Source organism: Gallus gallus, chromosome 13 (assembly GCF_016699485.2).
Source record: "Gallus gallus isolate bGalGal1 chromosome 13, bGalGal1.mat.broiler.GRCg7b, whole genome shotgun sequence".
Lineage (NCBI taxonomy): Eukaryota > Metazoa > Chordata > Aves > Galliformes > Phasianidae > Gallus > Gallus gallus.
This window is the reverse complement of record NC_052544.1, coordinates 365305-378879: the sequence shown is the minus strand read 5'-3', so window position 1 is coordinate 378879 and position 13575 is coordinate 365305. Positions and strand designations below refer to the sequence as shown.

General features: G+C 44.9%; 1 protein-coding gene across 13 annotated transcripts in view; it reads left to right on the top strand.

Annotated features, from left to right (window-relative positions):
• PURA (purine rich element binding protein A) overlaps positions 1-13575 on the top strand; it is a 51716-nt gene that overhangs the window by 6049 nt on the left and 32092 nt on the right. For 4 of the 13 annotated variants that reach the window (XR_006931452.1, XR_006931450.1, XR_006931448.1 and 1 more), the window contains one exon: positions 10186-13489. The exons of 1 other annotated variant lie outside the window; for it this stretch is intronic. The gene's annotated coding sequence lies outside the window, so the exon portion shown is untranslated. Of the gene's footprint in view, positions 1-199; positions 605-10185; positions 13490-13575 lie in introns of those variants that run through there. 8 more of the 13 variants (XM_025154964.2, XR_006931449.1, XM_025154963.2 and 5 more) reach the window with 8 other exon arrangements.

The following is a 13575-nucleotide window of genomic DNA, read 5'->3' as shown; positions in this document are numbered from 1 at the left end:
TCTCTGGCACCGCAAACTGTTGTGCGTGGGCTGTGAACGTGGCAAGGAGACGTGTATATATAGTTTTCAGCTAGTTAAGGTTAATCCAATGAACTCTCCAAACGGTGAAATTTCTGAAAGTCCTACTTTAACCGGAGCCCGATCTTTGGACCCGAAGCACGTGGCGTTCGTTTTTCCTTTTGCGTTGCCCCCCCCCTGTGTCGAATTGACTGAGAGTGCCGGGCTGACAGCGCCCGAAGAGCGCTGCTCCCTTTAGGCTGCGGGAGTCCCTGTGCCGGAGCGGAACAGCCCTGCGGGTGCGCGCGGGGTTCGGGGCGATGCCGTCTCCCCGCTGTCGCGCTGTCTGTGCCGGGTGGTTGTCCCGAGTCTGCTCTGCGAGCTGCTTTCCGCCCGCCTTCCCCTCTTTGTTACTTTTCGCAGGATTTGTGCTCCTGCCGGAACTGTTTAAGCGGTACCCAGAGGCCGGGGCGGAGAGCCCGCGCGGCAGCGCAGCGCATCTCACTGCTCGCACAGCGTCAGGGCTGCGAGCATCGCTGGGCCGTGCGTCGCTTGGAGCTGCTGCAAGTTGGAGTGGTGTGGATATCGTGCAGAATTAGATGCCAATGTCAGTTGTTTTCTGTCCCGAGAGCTACTCTACTAACAGCACGCGGGATATTTTACTGCAGTGGAGACGGTGTAAAAGTTGTTGTTGGGGAAATGCAATGGAAAGGTGCGGGCTTTGTCCGCGGCACGGAGGATGCTGCGGCCGCCGGTGAAGGCGCGGAGACGGGAGCGGGGCCGGGCGAGAGGAACCGGTGCTGCGTACAGATCCTCGCGACCCGCCGCAGTGCCGGGGCTGCACGCTCGGCTGAGCCGCCCGAGGGTGCGGAGCGTCTCGGCGGGCTCTGGGAGAGCGTGCGGTGGGACGGGGATCAGGCTCCGAGCCCGAAGGCTGCGGGAACCTCTTTCCCAGCGCCCCGGCCCCGGGGCTGCCGTGCGCGAGGGGACAGCGGGGGCATAGCCCCGCTCGGGCTGGAGCGGCGGAACTCCCCGCAGCCGCGTCTGTAGGACCGGGAGATGTGTGGGAAGCTCGGGAGGCAAAATGCTGCAGAAGAGGTAGAGCTGAATTCCTACCTCAAGGAATGAAGTGTGTTTTCACAGTAAACGCCATCTGGAGATAAGCGAGGAAGAATAAAGATAGAGGACTGGCTTTGAGCGTTGGCTGATGATAACGAGGCAGAGCGAATGGCTGCACGGTCTGAGCAGCCCTGTTCAGGTGGACACGGCGGGCACATGTGTGCCTGGGGGAGACTGGCCCTGAGCTCAGCCCCCCACCACCGCCAGTGGCTGGGACTGCAGTGTGCCCAGACCGGGCTTGGGGTGCTGTGTGGGGCACTGCAGGGGACCCATAGGGCCTCCCCTGGCTCCATCACTCGGCTCAGGAGCATGCTTGTGCAGCAAATCTCTGTCGTATGCACAGCATACCTTTGCCAAATACGCATCTTTGTCTTCTCTTAGGCTTACGACATGTAGGAAACTGAAGTGAAAAGAGGGCTGACTACAGCACTGGCACTGGAGGTTTGTTCTGAGCCTTCCTGGCTGAGGTTTTTGTCTGAAACACTATCTCAAAATATGCAGGAATTGAAGAAAAGCTTCATTCTTTCTGCTGCATACTGGAGAGGTGAGAGGTGTGGGGTTACTGCAGAGGACAATGTGCCCCTCTTGGTGGTGCAGTCTGGGAGCGAGGGGCTGCTGGGAGCTGAACTGCCACAGGGATGCCCAAGTGAGTGCTTCTTTAAGAGGTTTGGACCTCTATATGTTGAAACGCCACACTGGTCAGCATGTTCACTTCTATGGAGAGCTATTTGTAAAGGTGACTGCATGACCATGTTAACTCAAATGAGTTTGGGTTTCCTGCTGGACACAGTGAAGAGACTGTTTTCTCAGTCCCCACTGGTGACTGTCAAGGAGTCAGAGCTCATGTCTTTATTGACACCATCTCAGTGGGTTTGACTATCAAGTGACACTGTTCTGCTGGTACGTGCCTTCAAAGGCGTCTCATGCTGTCATGCAGGGTGCAGCCGTGGCTCAAGGTGATGAGCTTGGTGCCCAGGGTGCAGGGCTGGCATGCACAGACGTGCTGTGTGTGCAGATCCTGTGTGTCACCAGCAGTGCTGATGCACCACCCAGTGCTGGGACAATGCTGCAGGCTTCCCTTGGAGGTTGGAGGAGCCTGCTATGCATCTGTGGAACCACAGAACAGTTGGGTTGGAACGGCCCTTACAGCCCTCTAGCCCCGTCGCTGCAGTGGGCCGGCTGCCCCTCCAGGTCAGGCAGCTCAGGGCCCATGCATGGCCTGGGGGGCATCACAGCTCTCTGGGTGGCAGTGCCAGGGCCGAATTGCTGCCGTCCTAAATGTGTGCCCTGTGTAATTGTACTACTGGGAGCGGGAAGTGGAGAAAATGAGCAGTGGCAATTTTTTTCTATGTTTCTTTCTTTCTGTTGCTGGTGAATGTCTTGATATGGAATCAAGCTCAAATCACCAGGTGCTTGTGAGATCTGCAGCACCCTTCAGCCAGTGCATTACTCTGGTCACGGGCTGGGGACAGAGTTTTCTCCTTCTACCTTTGCTTGGGTAGAAAGGCCTGCTGCTGTGTGCGCCTTGGGCAGCACCTGTCTGGGTGGAACACCGTGGGGCATCGCTGCCATCTGAAGGGTACCCTCACTGCTTGGCATGCTCCACACCTCCAGGTGGGACTGGCTGTAGTGTTTCACAAGGGAGTATCTTCTATTTCTCTGTGGTTGCACCACAGTTGGTGAGTGCAATGGACGCTGTTGGCTCTAGTGCTGTAGTCTTCTGAGGTTTGGAATGCACTTTTCCCAGGCTTGCCTTTTGTTCTAGTATCTGTATAGGCAGAGGAGCTCAGCCAGGCCACGTTAGGAGCGTATGTGACCTCATCAGCCTGTGTCACCTTGAGACTCACGCCATACCCCGGGCTGTGCACCTCATCCCATCAGCAGCATCAGGCTCAGCTTTCACATTTCTGGGCAGACTGTGAAGACTTACTGATCTGTCAGTGCTTCAAGAAATCATGGGGCTAGGAAGCATTGATGAAGGATTTTGTGAAATCTGGTATTTAAACCTCCCACTCAAATGATGATGAGGAGAGCTGGCAACATAGCATTGGCTTATCAGGAGCTGTGTGGGCAAGTCAACTTGAGAAAAATGTTGTGTGAATGGCACCAGGAGTGAAGAAAAGAAGCCAGAGTCTTGTCAGGTACAGGGTTATAAGCACATTTATGTTTATTTTATTTGAATAATAAGGGATGGTTACCCTTGCCAGGCACTGCTGGAGTGCAGCCAGACCAGCCAAGCAGATCTCTGGACACAACAGGGGCTAGATATTTAGAATTATTTTTCTAGCATAAATAATTCTGAACTAATCACTGCAAATTAATGCAATTGTCATCTCTACTATCATGAATGCAAATAATTTGGTTTGTAGATACGTCTTTTGACAATGCTGTGTTCAGGGGCTCTTTAAGTCTTATTAAAAAAAAAAAAAAAAAAAAAAAAGGCATCTTTCAAGCTTCATCTGTCCATAGAAGTCCTGCTAAGTGTGTCATGCAGGTTGCTGAGAGGCCACGTGTAACTTATTTTGTCCAATGAAGGTCTCTAATTGGTGGTTAAAAGTAATTAAAAATAAGGAATCAGCAGTCAGACTGTTTTTAAATGTTGACTTTATGTGATCACAAAGTCAAAATCTTAGTTTAATTATGGAAATGGAAGAATATCAGTTTAATTGCACTAGTTACAGCAAAAAGAAGTGCAGAAAGGATGCACTTTGTGAGTGATGATGCTGTGAGCTCCAGAAAGCGTTTTGAGGGTGGAGTGCTGAGCTGGTGGAGAAAATAGGGAATTAAATCATCTGCAGGTGCTTGTGGTCTGTCCTCACCTCTGCACTGACTTCTGTTTGAGGAAATTTGACTTGGAACTGGTTGGGACTAAGGGGGCAGGTTATAATTTCAGGTAAACCATGTCTGTGTGGTTCTCTGTGAGCTGAAAGGGGCTGCCAGAAGGGTGGGAAAGGGGCTCTGGGAGGGACAAATGCAGAGGACTGATGGAGGGAAGCATGGGCTCTGCTCCTGATGATGATGAGGTCCGTCTGATATATGGAAAAATGGATCTTGGAAGATATCAGAGTGCTTAGGGCAGTCCTGGGGCTGTCATCTTGGTGTATGAAAAGCTGAGATACTTGAGAAGCTACATTTTGTTGCCTGGAAAGAAGACAGTATACAGGATATTGTGCTGCCGCTTTCCAAAAGTCTTAATGTATGCTGAGAAAATTATACAAAGGGTCAATAGGTGATCTGTCATTGCTTTGCAGTGGACGCTGGTCTCCACTTCAACTGAAGAGGAACTGGAGTGGTGGCACAGAAAGTGGATGAGATTTTGGGAGGGGTGATAGAAGTAGCACTGGGGGAAGGCTGAGGCTGTCCAAGGCTGAGCTGAGGTGCACCTGGAATATATGGCCATTTTTGCTGGAGGGCATGGGGTAATTTTCAGTGCACGTGGGGTATGGAGGGGCTGGGAGCAAAGCTGTGGGTGCTGGAAGAGCAACCAGATGTTGAACTGGAGATTTGAATGAGAAATAGGCGTGTGGTCAAAACAAGAAAGAAGTCTGTGTGCCAGTGTGGAAACATGACATAAAAATAGTCGAAGTAGACTGCTCAGTGGTTTGAAAAGACCTTGACATAGCTAGCCTGACTGAAGCACAGTGGGGGAGAAGATGATGAAAATATGATGCGATGATAAGATGCGATGGCTGCCATGAAACTATACAGGATACATGGGTCATAAGGTGTGAAGGAGCACTCGATTTAAAAGTTGCCATAAAATCCAAGAGGAAATTGGAATAGTGGTGCCCACACAGACAAACCTGTATCGGAGATAAATCCCACATTGTAATGAAACTGAGGTACTGGGACATCTTCTATTCCAGACAAGGAAAAGGTTATGGGTTTCATGGGATGTGAGGGAAAACCAAGCTCATGCGTCTTCATAAACCTGTTAGAAAAGGTAAATTCAATTATATCCGTGCTATCTGGCCAGATGGTTTTGAAAGGAGCTGGCTAACATTTTGGTGAACAAACATCTTGATTTACTTAAAGAATCATTTATTTTAACAGCCTGTTGTAGAGCTAGCCTTGATTTAGGACTAAAACGTAAGAACTGGTTCAAGATATAATTACAGCTGAGTCATTAAATAGCAGTGACCACAGTACAATTACAGGTTCAGCATCCTCAGGGGTGGAAGACACTTTACTAAAAATGAGTCTTGCATTATAAAACATTGCAGAGGAGAACATCAGAAAAGCAAAATTGTGAGCCTGGTCAAGGTAGTGCCACAGACACCTTGAAAGGTTCCAGACACCCAGGTAAGGCAGAGCTCTGTCATGAAGGAGCTTCAGAGCTGAAGTGTAAGACAGACCAGTAAAATATTTATAAAAGGAGGGACTTCTGGAGACCAGCAAGGCTCTTTGACAAGACAGAGGTCCTGCTCTCCCAAAGTGTGCCAGAAGAGCCATGCTGTACAGCAGGTCACAGATTCAATTTGTGGAAATTAAGCAGTTTAGCAGGGGTGTTTTGGAGAGCTGGAGACCCTAGGGAACAAATGGTATTTTAAGCATATAAACGAGAAGGCTCTAAACATGTAGGATTGAAGACGCAGTTATATTTTCTGCACTAATTTGTATTACATAGAATGCTCCAAAAATAATACTTCCTATTTATTTCCGTAGAAGTTGCAACAGATGTAAGGAGCACAATAACACTATCTAATAGAGCAAATTCTCAGCTACAAAATGCTGTTTTTCAGCACTATTAGCTGTGCACTTTTGCCAGTGATGAACAAGAGCCTGCATGCCATGCTCATAAAAACCTGCACCAGCAGAGGTGACCGCTGTCAGTGTCACCACTGTAGAAATGCACCATCCACTGCCTCAGTGCGCTCACATCCACTGTTCAGTCTCCAGAAGCAATCAAGTGTTGAATGTCAACAGGTGCCATTTTTATCTCTTGGAGGAATTCAATTCCACACCTTTGCTCCATATGCACTTCCATGTCAGATGCCATTCTGTCACACAGCAACAAAATGTAACAGGATATTGGTGGAAGGTCCAGCCTCTACTTTCATCCCACCAACATCTGCCACTGACATGTGGGCTGACAAAACGAAACAGGAGGCATTACTTTTGGAGCACGGGGCACGTTCAAGTGGCACCTGGTCCTTTTAGATGGCAAGGATAAAGAATGTCTCTCTGCAGCTTGTGCATTTGAGGCAAATACGACACAGCAAACTAGCAAATCTAAGTGGAGGAGCAATATGCACACATACAGGAGTCTTTAAAGAGCTGGGGGCAGAAACACTAAACTTCTAGTAATTATAGGGTCTCCTAAAAAAATAGCTTGGTATCCCCCATGATTATATAACATCCTAATGGTGTATTATTATTATTATTAATAATAAAAATATATATTGTTATTATTAATAATAAAATTATTAAACAGGGCAGTGGGAATTGTAGACCAGTAATTCCTTGTTTGAGAAGGGGTAGCTAATTATATTAATAATAATAAAAATATATATTGTTATTATTAATAATAAAACTATTAAACAGGGCAGTGGGAATTGTAGACCAGTAATTCCTTGTTTGAGAAGGGGTAGCTAAAGTAGTATTGTGTGTCAGTATGTGCTAGGTTGAAAGCAACATACTTTCTGCTAGGAAAGATCTTGTTTTCCAGGTAATCCGTCCAAACCTTTTAACCTGCTGGCAAATGTCATGATGCAAAGAATTGGGGGATTTTTATTTGGATAAATATAGATAAATATCATGGATGCCTTCTTTTGCTACCGCTGATGTTGATCACCAGAGCAGCTCAGGGTAGAAAGAAGCTTAGTCTGAGCTGGAGGTGGAAGGTTTCCTGGCTTTGGAGGCAGGGGTGCTTCTTGAGTAAATCTGCAGACTTTGAGCAAGTGAGTTTCCTCTTGGAAACACTGATTTGTCAGAACCAGAGTTACAGGGTGGAAAAGGGTTGATTTTCTCTGGACTTATCTGGTGAGCACATCTAGGTCAAAGTCTGGTTGGCCAAAGAGGAGACACAAGCGCATAATACTTGGCAGTACGACATCTAGATTCCTCCTGTGATGTGGCAGCCCCAGTTCAAATCCTGACCCTGAGCTCAGGCTGCCACATCCCATAGTATGCCTCAGCAACCAACGAGTCCGGATGTATTCAGCTTTTTGTTTGTTTGTTTGTTTGTTTGTTTAACCAAACCAAACCAAGCAAAAAACTTAAAAGTTGTTGGTTTTGGTAGTGGGCAGAAAGGGAAGCTACGGGAAGAAAGGGCTATCCAGTTCTTTCCAGGTCTCACCTAGCTCCATGCTTGAGGCTGCCCACACACATACGTGTGCATATGCATGCAGATCTGCTCTGCCTCCTTCCCAAGGGATCTAGGAGGTGAGCTGCTGTAAGCATGAGCAACCCTTTGCTGCTCTAGTTCAGTTTAAGGCTTCTTAAATGTCTGAACATCCCAACGAGTTCCCTGGCTCAGAGAAGCACAACAAAGCTGGGTACGGGCAGTCTGCAGCGGGAGGGAATGGCCTCTGCTAGGAGAGGCAATAGATTGAGAGAAAAAATGTTAGTGATGCTCCGGCAATGTTGCTAGGCTTTAAAGGGCTTGCTCATTCAAGAGAAAGAGTGTCTTCCCCTCAGCATCTGATTTTGGGTAGAAAAACTAAATGAACCATAGATCTGGGTAGAAGAACTAAATGAACTAAATGGTGCCATAGAAATTAACTGTGTATTACAGATTTAAGTGCTAATGTCTTAGAGGCTGCTGTGTTTGAACTCGTATGTAATACCATTCATTATGTTCCCAAGTTGTTCCTCTGCTGTTTTCCCTTGGTAAGCTGGCAGTTGTCACTGACACAACCTTTGTCCCCCTCCCCGAGAAATACCAATTTCATTATGTTACTCAACTCTAGTGAAACTGTATCAGCTGACTTTGAAGTACACAGTATAAAAACGTCGTGGTATGCTTGCATGGTAGCTATTTGATGTAAGAAAATGCAAAATCTCTTGTGCTCTCTCTTTAGGAATTTGGGCTTTGAGTTTCACTGGGGAGTGCTGTGTGTACCCAACTGCATGGGATCAGGCCCACCTTTTTTAAAAACGTTTCACATCTGAGGTTAGAAACGTTTCAGAAGACAGATCAGCAGAAAAGCTGTCTGTTCTTGGCTCAGATTATAGTAGTGACTTGTACTAAAGGCTGTCCTTCCACTTAGAAAACTGCACGGCTGCTTCTGTTCTAACTTTTGTCAAAGGTCTGGCATTTTGATAACGGTATTTTTTTCTAAATGTACTGAGTATACTTACCTTTAAATCCTTTTAGGTACATACAATTATCATTGGTATTCTGTAAATTAGCTCTCTACTAGCATTCACATTGGACTAGGCTTAATATTCTGAATGTCAAAGATAAAAAAATGGAAATGAATTTATACCCTTTTATGTGGTTCTGCACAGTGTAGTGATAGGTTGGTTTGTTTGTAGAAGTACCAGCAGTGCTACATCAGTCTTCCCTGTTTTACTTGCGGTGATTCTCTGTGGGAGAGCCCATATCTGTAGGCTGGAAGCCCACTCCGCTTTCAGTTGAAAGTTATGAACTGAAACATACAGGCTTAAATCTAATTTTTCCATCCTTTGGTGACACTGAGGTATTACTGTGATGAGGTCCTTGGAAATACTTGGATAAGCTTGACCGTAACACAGAGATAATGCATCTTTTCCATTCTTTTCTTTTGCTGTCAATCAAATATCTGAGCTTTTTTTGTCATATAAAATGTTAAACCATTTGAGTAAAAACCACTCCACTGTCTGTGAGATACTACCCCTTCTCATCCCGTAAATCCATTTAGGCTTGATTATTTGTAGTCTTCCAGGAAAGGTCAACAGAATGTGCATTCCCAAAGCCAACATCTGCCCCCAGTGAGGGAGGGAAAACCCTTCTGTAAAGGCAGTGCTCCCCAGACACCCACGGCTCTCCGCTCCGGGTGCTCTCAGGCTGCAGCAGGGCAGGGTCGTGGGGCAGGCTGGGCCACAGCGGGGTGGGATGATGGCCCTGTCCCACAGCTGTGTCCCATTCGGGCAGAAGGCGCACAGCTTTGGGTGCAGGTGCTGGGCGGCTGCTGGCGGGCTCTGTGCTGGGCACAGGCAGCCTGGGGTGCCACGGTGCCATGCACCAGCCCTGTGCCTGCAGGTCACCCAGCGTGACCCAGCTCCTTGCCTTTGTGTCCCAGGAAAGGGAAATTGGGACTTTTTTAGGTCAAGAAAGCACAGTGAGAGTGACACCAAGTCCCTGGAGAGCAGTGTACTGGCTGCTCACACCTACTTCTTTTCAGCCATTGCCCATGGTTTGGTTTTGCTGGGTTCTTAGCCATCTTGACCTCATGTTTGCAAATATTATTGGTAATATAATGCTATATGTACAAATGTCTGTGTGGCTCGTGTATGTTTCTGTGGTTCAAATCAGCCACAGAATTCTGGAATTTCATTGTACTTTGGTTAAATGTTGGACTTTTAACTCTTCTACTGTATGGCTTCTTGATTTCTCTTGTCCTATGTGGACCAACTCTCTATTTTTGGAAATAAATAAGCATGTAAATAAAATGAATGGGTTTATGCCACTTACAAGAAAATGCTTCATTTCAAATATTTACTCAGCCTTGTGTATTTTATGGTATCTCACGGTGCAGACAACCCATCATAGCCTAGGGGCTGAGGCACAAGCAGCCTTCGCGGTGAGATACCATATTATGTGAAGTCATTGCCAGGTGGTGTCAGCAAGACAGACACTATAGGGCTGCGGGGTGAGCGGCAGTCTTGTGGAGGAGGGGGGGCATGGAAAGCAGTGCATAGTTTGAGAGGAGCAAAGAAAAGAGACCTGGCTTTGTGGTGCACATGTGGCTTCTGGTTTGAGGTGTCCCTGTCCCTATTGCCGGCAAGTGCAGGGTGCCCGCAGCACAGTCCCGCAGCACGACCCACTGGCGCGTGGAGAGCGGGAGCACTATGACTTTTTTTTTCTTCTCCATATAAACCAATATTTACCAGTAATCCTGTGTTTCTGTTTCTGTTTTTTGGCAGACTTTTACCAGTAAATATCGGTTTATTCCTGAAACCAGAAGCCCTAAACATACCTTTGTTTATAAGGTCAGTTGTCATTTTGTCTCTCTCGTTCCCCACTCCCCCCAGTACAAACTGGCAGGTGATTGAAAGGTACCAAGCTTTCTTTCTAGTTTTCCTGCTCTGCAACTCTGGAAATGGAGCCCGCAGGACCTAGAGCCTTCTCTTGGTAACGTAGACTGAAGTTTACAAATTATTATTTAACACTTTAAAGTCTGCTTTTAAGGACAGCAGTGTTCCCGTCTGCCTGGTACGGGGCTGGTAGGAATTCCTGCAGGTGCATGACGTAGTTCACCTTCCCAGAGCCTGTGGGCAGGTGTCTCAAAAAGCATCTTCAGGTTTGGGCTTGGAAAGTAATTTCTCCAAAAGTAGATGCTGCAAAATGGCATTTTGGTTTTACAGTGAAGAGGATGGGGGGAGCGAAGGGTGGGAACTGAGTATGGATATGTCTTTTTCTGATTTTTTTTTTTTAATTTTTCTCTATATTCTGCTAGAAAGCAAGGCTTCTGTTTTGGAAAAGAAGCATAAAGTGGGGAGGAGGGAGAGAATTTGAGCATTGCCCATCCTAAAATAGTTTTAAACACTTTCTCCGAGGCTGATGGAAAAGGCAGGTGAAAGGTCTGATCCTTAAAAGGACATTGCTAGGTATTTGGGACTCCAAAAGCAGCTGGTGCTTCTTAATGACTGCAATTGATTTAGGTAATTTTCAAAATTTGGTCTATACTAAGACAAATCAGCTTGGGAGAGTTGAAGACTCCCTTTTTTTCCTAAGAGTTTGCAACCCAAATGCTGCAGTACTGTGCTAATACTTGTGAAACAGCAAAGCTGGTGAGGAATAGAAAATGAGTTGACTACATGGTCCCAGCCAATTTTTTTTTCTTTTGAAAGAACAAAATGAAAAAATCATAATCAAAACCACTCCAAGCCAAAAAATGCAACCTCCATAGAGCAAGCAGAACAGCATCTCAAGTGATTTGATTTGGTTTTGTCATGCATGGTTGGCAAGAGCATTTCTGGTATAGCTGCAACCTAACTATGTCCCTTTAAGACTAACTTCATCTCAATGAAACAAAAGACAAGGTTTTGCACTATAGAGCAGATCAAAGCTCCTGCAGCCTTAGTTGGAGTCCATAATGACGGGAGTCTTCCAGCTGTACACTCTGAGCTGAAAACTACCTTTCCTCCCCTTTTGCAGCCTGTGTGGTTCTGATTGCTGGCAGTTCTCTAATACAGCTTTAATCTGAGCAGTTGAGGCTGGTCCCACCTTACCTTCAGACGTCTTGCGGAGGACTCCTGTTACCAGTTTGGTACTCAAAAGCTACACCCCACCATGAGAAGTCAATTATTTTTTAAAAGGCAGTGATAGATTACTGTCTCTAGTTCTAATGGAAAAATTATATTGCAATGCAACTTTATAATAAATTGTTCATATATTCATAATTCCGTGGCAATCCCAAATCGGAGGACGGATCTGTTAAAGGTATATATTAGTCTAGATTTTTTTCTTATTGTAAATACTGTAATTTTATAATACTGTCAATATTTTATTAACTTAGAAATATTTAACAGAGTTCAATCTATTGTAGTTGATTTATTTATAAGTTTATGTTGCAGCCAATATTGAACTGCATTCTAATGTAAGATTAACTTTCAGCATGTGAACGTTGATTTAATCTATCATTGGAAAGATTAAGAATACAGAAAATTCTCACTCTTAATCTGTAATATTTATCCCTTGATTCCCAGTTCAGAGTTCTTGATGAAATAGTACAAGATTTCAAAAGCTCATGAACTGCAGTTGGATCATGTCATTTGAAAAACTGAATTTTGAAATGTATCTGACTTTTTTACCCTGTTGGTGGTGAATAAGATTGCTTCAGCATCTAAACTTTAAAGTACAGAAGTCTTTATTTTGAGCAAAGGGACACTCTCAGATTAACATTAGGTTCTTGTTTTAAGGAAAAAAAAAAAAAAGCAAAACTCACCTCCCCAGCACGTGTGTTAATTCCGTCTCAATCACAAGGAAAAAACATTTTTTCTGCTGGTTTGTCTATTTGGCTCAAAGCATTCCTGGAGCCATGCAGTCAGGTGAAGTGCTGGCTATGGGCTCTCACTGCTCCAGGCGCAGGCTGGGGACCTTCACCAGGTATGTAGGTACACACTGTGTCCTTGCAGGGGGCAGATCCAGTCCCTAGCACTGGTTATAACTATTGTCAAGGTGGATGAAAGTGTGTAAAATTTACCCTTTGTTAGATTGAAGTTTCCCTTCACAAATTTGCTTTTTTTTTTTTCCCCACATATGTCTCTCATTAGCCTGATAGTGTCCCTTTAACAGTACAAAGATGTTCATTTTCTCTAAAAAATTATTACAAGTGACTTTGAGATAGAGGAGAACTCATCTGTAATATGTTTGCGACATAACTTGCATAAAGATATCAAAAAGACAAAGGGTTTTCATGGGAGTTGGTATTTTTTTGAGTGTTAAAGTTAATCTTTATTAGAGATGTGCCAATCTATACTGCTTTATTGTAGTGTTGTTACACTTAGACATTTCAGTTAACTTATGAATATATACTGTAACAGTATACTTTGTACAGATTTATTTAAAATTTATTTGAAAACTGAAATAAATTAGGCAGAAAATAAAGATATTTATTTTTCATTTGACTATGTAAGAAGGTATCATTCTTTTGGTTTTAGTGCACTGGTGTACCAAACTTCGGAACCACTGTTTTCTTCAGTTTGTAGTATGCTTTCCAGACACTGTGGTTATGTGTGTGTGTACTGTTACGCTTCTAAGTAAATGCCAACAATGGAGTTCATTGCTTTTACACATCCCAAAGAGAAGCTCTCCACCATTTATTTTCTGTTTTCTGATCGAAAAGGTGTGCGTTTTTGAACAGTGTTGTTACAAGTCCCACCACCCCACTTTCACATCAGCTTATGCCAGTGCCAGGATGGGAGGATTTGGCTGCGTACCTTTCCCAGTATACCACAGCCAGCAGTGGCATCGGCAGGGAACAGTTCGAATGTGTGTCCTTTGGGCTTTACGTAAAGCAAATGCAGAACAAGAAAGATCAAGATGTTAAATTCATTAGAAAACAAATTCCTCATTGTACAGTAGTATGGAAATCTCTAGTCAACCTGCCATTAATAATAGAGTCTTATTTTTTTGAATGATCTATTTAAAAGAACAGCAAGCATTGTATTTGCTAGTAAAGCTGAAGTGTTTACATGGAATTACTAAATAAATTATTTGATCTAAGATGGCTCTCATCAGTGCTGATTTTTAATGCTGAAAATTAATTTTGGCAGATGCTTATTTGGTTTGTGCTGTTCTTTAAAATCTCC